This window comes from Lipotes vexillifer, unplaced genomic scaffold (assembly GCF_000442215.2).
Source record: "Lipotes vexillifer unplaced genomic scaffold, Lipotes_vexillifer_v1.1 scaffold252, whole genome shotgun sequence".
Classification (NCBI taxonomy): Eukaryota; Metazoa; Chordata; class Mammalia; order Artiodactyla; family Lipotidae; genus Lipotes; species Lipotes vexillifer.
In genome coordinates, this window is record NW_006773367.1 from 565,148 (window position 1) to 577,790 (window position 12,643).

The window sequence follows — 12,643 nt, forward strand, 5'->3', positions numbered from 1 at the left end:
GCCGAGACCAATTAAGTTAAACTCTTTATGAGTGAAGCTTCAACATCAGGATTTTAAAAAGCTATCTAAGAGATTCCAATGTGCCACTGAAGCTGAGACCTACTGCCTTATTTTCTAATGCCTATAGATGCAGAGATTAGGAGTATTGACCATCTCATTGGAATGTATGACTTCAGCTATTGGTTTTGAATTCTTTGGCAAGTTATTTATCATTTCTGATACTCAGATTCCTATCTCATGGTGTTGTCCTCAAGATTCAGTGAAAAGGCACATGCAAACCCTAAGCACAGTGCCTAGATCTTAGCAAACCTTAAATGTTGGCCATTAAGATATTGCAGGTACTGAAGATGGGAAAAGGAAAAAGCACTGCTGTAATTTATTATTGTTGTGGACAATGTTGCCAGCTTAATATCTTCTCTGAAGTGTGAATATTTCCCTAGGATTTTTCTTGGTGCCTGTCCCTTTTTTGTTTATTTTGCCTTATATTTAGTGAGCCCATTTGCTCTAATAATACAAATACTTCTTCAGTTAAATACACTTTTCTTCTATCATACCTTTGATTCTTTCTTCTCCCTCTGATTTGTTTTTTCCTTCTGGTAATATCTATAGCTCTCTTTTCCTTCTAATTTCTGGGAGAATGATTTAATTTATATTTTCTTTTTAATATAAAATGCATATACATAGCTTTATGAGTCAAAAGTTGCAAGCTTTGAAAAAAATATGACAGTATCCCATACACTACCAGTTCTTATTCTCTCCAGAGCCATGTTAAAGTCTCATCTTTTCTTCTGATATTACCCTAATATTTCTTAATAACATGTTTATAGAATTTTCACTGTTTTTATATATTTTTGAATATGTAACATATTCACTTTGTTCAAAAGTTAAATACATATAGATTTCTCTTATAGATTCTTAAGCAGAAGTTTCTCTCCCTTTCCACTCCCATCTACCCTTTGCCGCTACCACCACGCACAATATTTAATTACTTTGATCGTGTTTTACGTAACTTTTCAAAGTTATTTTCATGCAAATACAAACAAAGATAATGTATTTTTTTAGATGATTTTCTTGAAGTGGGTTTGTGATCACTGATTCTCCTTGCTGTAATATACTCTCAGCTTCTCACTGCCATCCTTGGGGTTTTAAATTACATAAATATTTCTTTTACCTTCCTGCAGTCTTTTCTTAACTCAAGTTGCATTTTTCCCTCTTCTAACTGCCTATTATGTATTTAATAATTTCCTAAATCCTATCAAAAATATGAATTTCTGACTTTCTTAAGCTCATTTCCTGACATATTACACACAGTAATTCTGTTTCTTGAGAGGATATTGTTTTTGATTCCTTAGAACTGCTAAATAACATTTTTAAGTTCTGTGCATTTAATAAATCTGGCCCTAGAAGAGAACATAGGTAGAACACTCTTTGACATAAATTGTAGCAATATTTATTTGGAACTGTCTCCTAAAGCAAAAGAAATAGAAGCAAAAATTAAAAAAAATATGGAACCTAAATTAAACTTAAAAACTTCTGCACAGCAAAGGAAAACATCTACAAGACAAAAAGACAACTTACTGAATGGGAGAAAATGTTTGCAAATAATATGACTGATAAAGTGTTAGTATTTAAAATATATAAACTGCTCATACACCTCAATATAAAAAAAAACAAACAAACCCAAAGAACCTAATTTAAATATGGGAAGATCTAAAGAGACATTTTTCCAAAGAAGATATACAGATGGCCAACAGGTACATGAAAAGATGATCAACATTGTTAATCATCAAAGAAGTGCAAATCAAAACCACAATGAGATAGCACCTCACACCTCTCAAAATGACTATCATCAAAAAGTCTGCAAGTAACAAATGTTGGCGAAGATTTGGAGAAAAAGAAACCCTAGTACATTGGTGGTGGGACTGTAAATTGGTGTAGCCACTATAGAAAACAGTATGGAGGTTCCTCAAAAACTAAAAAGAGAACTACCATAATGACCCAGCAATTCCACTGCTGGGTATATAGATGAAGAAAATGAAAACACTAATTCGAAAAGATACATGCATCCCAGTGTTCATAGCAGCATTATTTACAATAGCCAAAATATGAAGCAATCTGAGTACCCATCAACAGATAGGTGGATAAAGAAGATGTGGAAGATCTCCTTCCACAATAGAATATTACTTGACCATAAAAAAGAATGAACTTCTGTCATCTGCAACAATGTGGATGGACCTAGAGGGTATTATGCTTAGTGAAATAAGTCAGACTGGAAAATATAAATACTTTATGTTTCACTTACATGTGGAATCTAAAAAATAAAACGAATTTATGTAACAAAACAGAAACAAACTTACAGATATAGAGAGCAAACTAGTGGTTGCTAGTAGGATGAGGGAAGGGGGGAAGGAGAAAATAAGGGTATGGAATTAAGAGACACAAACTCCTATGTATAGAGTAAATAAGCAACAAGGATATATTGTACAGCACAGGGAAATATAATCATTATTTTGTAACAGCTTTATTTAAATAGAGTATAATTTCTAAAAATATTGAATCACTATGTTGTACACCTGAAACTAATATAATATTGTAAATCAACTATACTTAAACTTAAAAATTTGGTAATTTGTTTCCATTTGCTCATCCCTGCAGAGGAAATTTATAATTTACCTTTTTGGAAAACTAAGGAAGATTTTCTTAGGCATTGAGTGGCTTAGGTAAAGAAAGGAAAAGATTAGATTTTCTCTAACTTTAGTTTGCTAATACAGAGTTTCAGAAAATAGGAAGAAATAAGAAAGAAGTTGGAACAAGAGATATAAAGAGTTCCTTTTCCCTGTTTGTCCCTGGTTCCTCAGCTCAGACTGAGGCTCCCACAGGCTTGGTCTCAGGTGTTGAGAAGACTTTGGGGATTGAGGATTCCTGGAAATAAGGGAAGACAAGGAGGATGAGAGTGTACATGTCTCAAGTATCTATAATTACTTTATTTATGCAATCTCATTTTACACTAATGATGATGGTGATAGCAATGATTTTTATATTTAAATGTTTATTATTTGTCAGATCCTGTGCCAAGTTTAACACACATTAACTTACTTAATCCCCATGATCACCTTATGAAATATTCACTGTAAACATTGCAATTGTATAAGGAAAGGAAATGAAGCATGGGGATGTTAAGTAACTTGTTCAAAGTGACATAGCTGAGTTTTCTGGGGCTGGGGTTCAGACCTGATTCTAGAAAGGCTACAACAGTAAGCACCTTTTTAGAAGTGTAAGAATTGAGGCCCAGAAAGAATAAGTAATTTGCCTAAGATAAATAGTAAAATTGGTACTTTAACCTTTGTCTGACTTCAACTATACTACATGAATCTACCTCTAGATGCTCAGAATCAGACAACCTTAAACCTAAGAACCAGAAACAGTCTCAGAGATTATACCATTTCAAAGCATAGTCCCTCATTTTACAGATAATCTGTAATCACTAAAATCTCTCACCTGAACCAATCATATGTCAGTTCTATGCAGCAAGACAACTTTATATATCAAAGGAGAGTTAATGTTTGAAATATTATTTCAATTTTAAAGAAATCATGATGAGGGATCCAATTCTTGATGGCAACACATCTCTTCATAGAAAATTCAAATGCCTCATTGTTTCTCTGCAACAAGAAAACTTGGGAAAGGATTCTATAGACACTGAGCCCATTGTAGGGAGCTGTGGGACCCAGAGATTTTCATGAGAGTGAGCATGCCCTTCGAGATCAAAGCAGATTGTCTTCTGAGAGGCGTCCAGTGGGCCATCCTCTGAAAAGTGACCCACTGTTCAGCACAGCTCTTTCCAGGACACTGAATTGGAGCCAGCTGGTGCCTGGAACGTACCTTGTGTGTCACCTTCTGATCTCTGTTTGAAGGCCAACTGTATGTGATTAAGCGTAACAGACACAGAGCTTGTGTTAAGCCCAGGATGTAACTTGTTGAGTGAATAGCAATTGACTTGAAAATTGGACAAACGGATTGAGTTTCTTCTCTCAGTCTCTCTTCTTTCGAATACAGCAAGATTAAATCCTCTGAGCCTAGTCAAATCAGTGCTTGCTGTTTCTGAGAAGGACATTCGTGAGGTGTAGTACTTCAGGGATACTAATTGGAATTTGAGTAGGATGAAATTTTTACCCAGACTTGTGTGTCGCCTAACCAGGATGGCAAGAAATAGCACCAAGTGAAAGCATGTTATGGTCTTTTGGCATTTCCCTATAGTGACCAAATAATGCAAAGTTTTTTGTTTTGTTTTTTTAAGCTCTTGCTGTTTCTCAAAATTGCTTGCACATGAATCGCCTTGAAAATTAAAAAGAAAAAAATACTGATGCCACTGATTCTACCCAACAGATTTGAATTTAATTGGTATGAAGTGTGGCCTGAGAACAGGGATTTTTTAAACCCCTGAAGCAAGTCTAATGTACAGCAAAGCTTGAGAACCACTAGGAACCACTTTTAATCTCAATCACTATGATGAGGCACCAGCTGCAAGCACATTTTATACCAACATGTTTGCAGAGTATAAACATCGCAGTGCAAACTCTTGCACCCAAGAACCCTGGGCTGCTTGTGGACAACCTTTGGAAAAGTTTGAATTTGTAAACTGATAATACATATAATTCCATGGGCTCCATATGGTTCCTGTTATGTTGAGGGAAATATACACATTTGCCTTGCCCCAGGATGAAAAGATAAATAACAGATGTGGATAATTTTTATCATACTTGTAGTGAACAATAATAGAAAAATAAGAAATGAAGGGGGCAGTGAGAGAAGTAAAACACATGAAAATAAAACCCAAATCAGTTATGCTAGGGTATATGTTTGTATTTTAAAAATCCAATTATTTAATAGATGAGAGATAACTGTGTCATACAGTTCCCTATTTCTAAGGGAGGCAGTCTCTACAATGACAAGAAACAATAATAAAATTTTGGGTGTAATGGAATAATCTCAAGTTGTTTATGATAATGAAAACTAAAATGTATAAATTGTTTACCATGTGCTAAGCACTGTTCTAAGCATTTTACACATATTAAGCAATTTAATCCTCACTACAATCCTGAGATAAATACTTTTTGGTTCCGATTTTACAGATGAAGAAACTAAAACCAGAGAATTTAAGTAATTTGTCTAAGGTGACACAGCTACTATGTGATGAAGGACGAACTGAGCCTAAACAGTCCAGTTTCAGATACCATTCAAAGGCATTCTAAAGGTGCTAGTGACAACCTGGTGACAGCCCCTTCACAGAGGGAAGACTAGTTCCATCTATAGAGGTGAAGCAGAGTGTAAAGCTGGAAGAATTTTATTGGAGAATGGCTACCAAGATTTAGGATGCCTGGGAATAATAATAATAATAGAATAATAATAATACCAGACACTGATATATACTATGTGCCAGGCACCGGGTGAAGTTTGGGTATGATTCACATCTTCTCTACCTTTTAGCAGTGGGATCTTTCACTCCTGATGGTCTGCTTAAGAAGTCAATATGTGGTTGGCTAGGGTCTCTTAGGGAAGTTTTTAAAAAACATATATCTAGATTATTTTTTTAAAAATTTACTATGAAATACAGCATGCATAAATAGTGAATATATATAAATGTATAAATGTGCCTGTGTGCATATACTCTAATAAAATCATTGAACAACCATAAATCCATTGTTAATACACTGGATCAGGAGCACAGGTTAAATCCAGCCTGCTGTCTGTTTCTGTAAATAAAATTTTATTGGAACGCATCCATGGCCATTTGTTTACATATTGTCTATGCTGATTTCTTTTTACAACTGCAGATTTGAGTAGTAGCATCAGAGACCATATGGCTCACAAAGCCAAAAATATTACTTTCTGGCTTTTTATAGAAAACATTTGCTGACCCCTGCCTTAGATACCTCTTCCTAATAAATTTCCCTCTTCCACCTCCAGAAAGCAGCCACTCCTATATTCTGTATGAATTTTTTATTAAGAAAATTAATTGGTTGGTTTTGTCATTTTTGAATCTAACATAAATAAAATCATGGGCATGAAGTCTTTGGCAATGTGTTCCCTTCTCTTAATCATATGATTGTGAGATTCATCCATATTGATGTGTATGGCGGAGGTTCCCTAACTTTCATTGACTTATGATAGTCTATTGTATGAGCATATCTCAATATATCTATCCAATCTATTGCTGTTGGGTATTTGCGTTGTTTCTAATTTTTGCTCTTTTGAATAAAGCTACCATGAACTTTCTTAGTATGACTCCTGATACACATGTACAAGACATTCTCTGGTATATATATTTGCTGGAATTGCTAAGTTACATAGGTACATGTGTACTCCTCATATACAGATATATATGTGAAACCACATACACATACCCTATGTGAAAATGCTATTTGAACAATTTTGAAAGTGGTTGAACCAAATTATATTCTTACCCACACTCTACGAGAGTTCCTGTTGCTCCATGTCCTTGTAAACAATTATTATTGCCTGACTTTTTAAATGTTTGCCAGTAAGGGGTGTGAGAAATGATATCTCATTAGATTTTAATGTTTATTTCCCTTAGTAATGAGGTCAGACACTTTTATTTATGGGCCATTTATGTTTCCTTTTCTGTGAAATGCCTATTTATGTCTTTTCTCATTTTTCTATTTCTGCCTGTTATTGATTCATATAAATTCATTATATATTCTGGATATTAGATCTTTGTCAAGAGTATGTATAATGTATGTCTTCTCCCAGCTTTTTACTTCCCTTACTATTTTCTTATGGCTACTTTTTCATTAACAGATATTTTAAAATATATTTTAATATATCAATATTTTTCTGTATGGCTTGCGAAATTTGCATCTTGTTTGAGAAATAATTTATTCTTATCTTCTAACATTATCATAGTTTTCCCTTTCAAAATTAAGCTTTAAAACACCTAGAATTTAGTTTTGTGTGTGTTTTGAGGTAGAGTCCAATTTAATTTTTTCCAATTGTATTAATGTTATTTATTTAAAACCCATCATTTCCCTCACTGAACAGTAATGTTTATTCTGTCATAAATCAAAATTTTATATATGCATGTTTTTTCCTCCAGTGATACCCACTGTCTTATTCAATAATTTCATAGTAATTCTTGGTATCAAATTATGCAAATACCTCACAGTTTTCCTTTTCATTCAGGAGTGTTTTGGAGATTCTTGCACATTTGTGTTTTTCATGTATTTTGAAATTAATTAGTTATGTGTCAAAAAAGAAGACTAAAATTTTATTGATCTATAGATCAGTTTCCAATCCATGAATATGATATATTTTTTTCATTAATTTGTGGCTTCTTTCAATAAAATTTCATGATTGTCTCCATAGAGGTCTTACTATTTCTAAGAGCTATGTTTATAGACACTTTTGGATTTTCTAGACAATATTGTAAGCAAATAGTGAGAATTTTATTTCTTCCTTCGCAATCTTTACAGGTTTTATTTCTTTTATGTCTTGATATACTCCTTTAAGATCTTCAAGGTTTGGAATAATCTGGCCTTTGATTTTTTAATCTTTTTCAGCCTTTCATAATTGTGTATGTTCTTCCTAATTGTTTTGTAGATATCTTTTATGAGTTTAAGAAATCTGCTTTTATTTCTAGTTTATGAAGAAATTTTTAGGGCTTCCCTAGTGGCGCAGTGGTTGGGAGTCCACCTGCCGATGCAGGGGACGCGGGTGCGTGCCCCGGTCCGGGAGGATCCCATGTGCCGCGGAGCGGCTGGGCCCGTGAGCCATGGCCGCTGAGCCTGTGAGTCCGGAGCCTGTGCTCCGCAATGGGAGAGGCCACAGCAGTGAGAAGCCCGCGTACCGCAAAAAAAAAAAAAAAAAAAAAGAAATTTTAAAAAATAAATGAATGCTAAACTTTGTCAGTTTGACTCTATTACATCTCTTTTGAGACAATCATGTTTTGTTTTCTTTCAATTTGTTGAAAAGATTTATCATTTTGATTAGTATTTTAAAATCAGGTTTATTGAGGTACAATTTATATACAATAAAACTCACCATTTTAAAGTATACCATTCAATGGACTTTGGTAAATGTATGCAAACAATGCAACAAAAAGGTTTATAACTTCTGCATCACTACCAACAGCTCCCTCTTGGCCCTTTGTAGTCAGTAACCATCCTCACCCACCTTTAGTATACCACTGATCTGCTTTCTGTTACTATAGTTTTTCCTTTAATTTGACTAGTGTTTGAGTGTTAAGCCAGTCTTGTTTTCTGGATTCATTTGGTCATATCTTTTATAAAATGTTAATAGGTTTAATATGATTGGTACATAACGTTACTGTCTTGTGCTACTCTTTGCCTACTTGGTGTCAAGATCTTACAATGTTCACAAATGAGTTGGGGAAAGTATCTTCTTCCTGCAGGCTGGAATAATTTATATGTTATTAGAATATCTGTTCCTTGAATACTTAGCTAATTTTACCATGAAACCATTTAATCCTAGAGATTTTTGAAGGAAGATTTAAAAATATTGATTCCATTCTTTAACCAGTTATTCTGTTTATGTTAAGTCTAGTTTATTTTTCCAGAAATTCTTTTCATTTAAATTTTCAAATCTACTGGTTTAAAGTTGATCTAATAACTCCTTATTACTTGTTTAAAGACTTGTTTTTCTTTTAGAGCAGTGCACAGAAAAATTGAGAGGAAGTTTCCCATATACCCCCCACCTCCACACATGCACAGCCTCCTCCATTATCACCATCCTGCACCAGAGTGGTACATTTGCTATAAATGATGAACCTACATTGACACATCACCATTACCCAAAGTCCATCATTTACATTAGGGTTCACTCTACGTGCTGTATATTCTGTGGGTTGGACAAATGTTTAATTACATATATCCACTATTATAGTATCATACAGAGTATTTATACTGCCCTAAAAATCTGTGCTCCACCTATTCATTCATCTTTCCCCTTGCCCCTGCTAACCACTGATCATTTTACTGTCTCCATAGTTTTACTTCTTCCAGAATGCCGTATAGATGGGATCATAAAGTATGTAGCCTTTCAGATTGGTTTCTTTCACTGAATAATATGCATTTAATGTTCCTCTGTGTCTTATCGTGGGTTGATAGCTCATTTCTTTTTAGCTCTGAGTAATATTCCATTGTCTAGATACATCAGTTTATTTATTCATTCATCTACAGAAGATCATCTTGGTTGCTTCCAAGTTTTGGCAACCATGAATAAAGCTGCTATAAACATATGTTTGTAGGTTTTTGTGTGGACATAAATTTTCAGCTCCTTTGGGTAAGTACCAAGGAGATGATTGTTGGATCTATAGAAAGTTTCATTTTGTAATAAGCCAGCTGTCTTTCAAAGTGGCTGCATTATTTTGCATTCCCACCAGCAATGAATGAGTTACTGTGTTCTACACGCTTGTCCACATTTGGTGTTGTCAGTGTTCTGGGTTTTTGTTGTTCTAATAAGTGTGCAGTGGTACCTCATGGTTGTTTTAATTTGCATTTCTTTTTTGACATATTATGTGGAACATCTTTTCATATACATATTTGCCATCTGTATATCTTCTTTGGTAAGGTGTCACTTAAGGTCTTTGGCTCATTTTTTAATTGGGTTGTTTGTTTTCTTATTGTTGTGTTTTAAAAGTTCTTTGTATGTTTTGGATAGTCCTTTGTTAGATATATCTTTTGCAAATATATTTTCCCAGTTTGTGGTTTGTCTTTTTATTCTCTTGACAGTGTTTTTTTTTCACAGAGCAGAAATTTTTAAATATATTAATCCTTTCTTTCATTGATCATGCTTTATTACCTTTTAAATTCAATCAGAATGAAGTTACATTCTTTTTATTTTTCCCCTCCCCACCAAGATATTTTTCTGTTCTTTATTTTTAATATAATTCCATTGTGGTCAGAGATAATATTTTGTGTGACTTGCATCCTTTTATGTATGTTAAGACTTGTTTTATGGCTCACAATATGTTCTATTTGGCAATTGTTCCCTGAACACTTAAAAAGAGTGTGTTTTCTGCTATGCTTGAGTGTAGTGTTCTGTAAATGTCAATTAGGGCCAGTTGCTTAATAGTGTTTTTCAACTCTCTTATATCATTACTGGTTTTCTGTCTATCAGCTATAATCTGTTAGTGAAAGAGAGATACTGATATCTCCAATTATAACTGTGAATTTGTCTGTTTCTACTTGTAGTTTTGGTTAGTGTTAGCATAATACATCTTTTTCCACCTATTTTCCTGATGTATCTTTATATTTACATATATAGGGTATACATATTTCCTCACTTTTTGCTTTCTTTTGTATCTTTTATTCCATTTTATCTTCTTTGTTGACTTACTCATAACTCTTTGTTTTGATATTTTAGTGCTTGCTTTAGGGATTATAGTATGCATTTTTAACTCATAACAGTCCACCTTCTAGTGATGTTATATTTACTTTACATATAATATAAGAACTCTGTCATAGTATATGTCCACTTTTCCCCTCCCAATAATTGTGCTATTGTTGCCATACATTTTATTTCTACATACATTGTAAACCTTACATGACTTTGGAATTATTTTTTGTTTAAACAATGAAGTCCTGTTTACTTCTATTTTTTTGTTTTACATTTTTTTCCCATTTTATTGAGGTATAGTTGACATATAGCACTGTTTAAGTTTAAAGTGTACAGCATAATGACTTGATTTACATATATTTTCAAACAGTTACCATAGTGAGTTTAGGTAACATCCATCATCTCACATAGATACAAAAAGAAAAAAGAAAAAAATGTTTTTTCCTTGTTATGAGAACTTTTAGAATTCAATGTATTCTAATGAGATTTAAATAATAAGAAAAATTAGATACTTATCTACATAGGTGTAATTTTTTAATTTTGAAGTCTTTTCACAAAAAGAACATCCCGGACTTAGAACAGGTGTTGACTCATTAAGAGTAAAGCGCTCTATAAAGAAGCCCACTCCCCTCTTAGTAAATAGGAATATAGTGTAAATAGATGTGGAAAGAGGAGAACACACTAGGATTAAATGTAAACCCGAAAGTTGTATAAAACATTCATATATGGCTTACAATCTCATAGCAATATTATTTTCACAATGATGTATATGACATTGATACTCATTGGTAGTTTAGCCAATGCAAGGTGAGAAAAAGGCTGTACCATGCTTTTGCTTTTCCCCCCCAAATTTACAACCATTTCTTTTTATTCTAATTTTCTTCTATATCAGCCAGGAAGATAACAGGGCTTTAGGAAGAAGCCAATTCAAAACCCTCTAAGAACTGATTCCCCCCAAGTGGACAATGATGTTTAAGAAACAACTGCTCTGAAAGTCACCTGAGAAGTGTCCACTATATAGTTCTTCATTCCCTTGAGTAGACCTATATTTCCATCTGTTATCATTTTCCTTCTGAGTGAAGGTGCTGGTGATAATTTTTTCAGCTTTCATGTATTTGAAAAATTCTTTATTTTCTTCATTTTAAAATGCTTTTGTAACATATAAAATTCTAGGTTGACAGGTTTTTTTCTTTCAGTGTTTTAAAGATGTTGCTTCACTGCCTTCTTGTTTGCATTATTTCCAACAAAAGATCTTTTAAGACATTTTGTTTTCACAGATTTTGAGTGGTTTTATTATGCTACACCTGTTGTGGTTTTTATTGTTTCTTCTGCTTGGGGTTCACTGAGATTCTTGGATGTGTGGGTTTATAGTTTTTCATCCATTTAGAAAATTTTTAGCCATGATTTTATAAAAAGTTGTTTACCCCTCCCTTTGGAGACTTCAATTTTGTGCATATTAGGCCACGTGATGTGGTCTCAGACCTCAGTGAAGCTCTGCTTCTTGTTTTTGTTTTGAGAAATTTTTCCTCTGTTTTACTTTAGATAGTGGCTCTTGCTATGTTCTCAAGTTAACTGATCTTTTCTTTTGCAATGTATAAACTTTTGATTGATTTTTCTCCTCATTATGGTTTGAACTTTCCTGCTTCTTTGCATGCCTGGTAATTTTTGATTGGGTGCCAGACATGATGGATATTTTTGCATTCTTTTAAATATCCTTTATCTTTTCTCTGGGATGTTGTTGAGTTACTTGGAGACATTTGATTTTAATATTTGTTCATTGGGACCAGAGCAGTGTTTAGTCTAGTGCTAATTATCCCAACTTCTAAATGTTCTACTAAATGCTAGATGAATTATGTTGTTTTCCTGTCTTGTGGTAGGAATAGACATTGCTGCCCATCTTGTGTGCATGCCAGGCACTGTTGTATCTGAGTCTTTTGGGAAGATCTTTCCCGTCTTGTGGTAGGAATAGACATTGCTGCCCATCTTGTGTGCATGCCAGGCACTGTTGTATCTGAGTCTTTTGGGAAGATTTTTCCCTAACCTTGAGTAGTCTCCTCACAGACATGCACTGCTCACTACTCCATTGACTGTATAAAGGAAAACCTCTACAGATCTCTGGAGTTCTCTGTCTATGCAGCTACCCTCTTTGTATGCTGCCCAGTAAACTCCAGCCACCTTAGCCTATCCAGATGTTTAGCTTCAGCCCTTCAACTTGGGCGCCCTCCTGTGCTCTTCATCCTCATGCTGTGGCCTGGAATCTCTTGCAGTG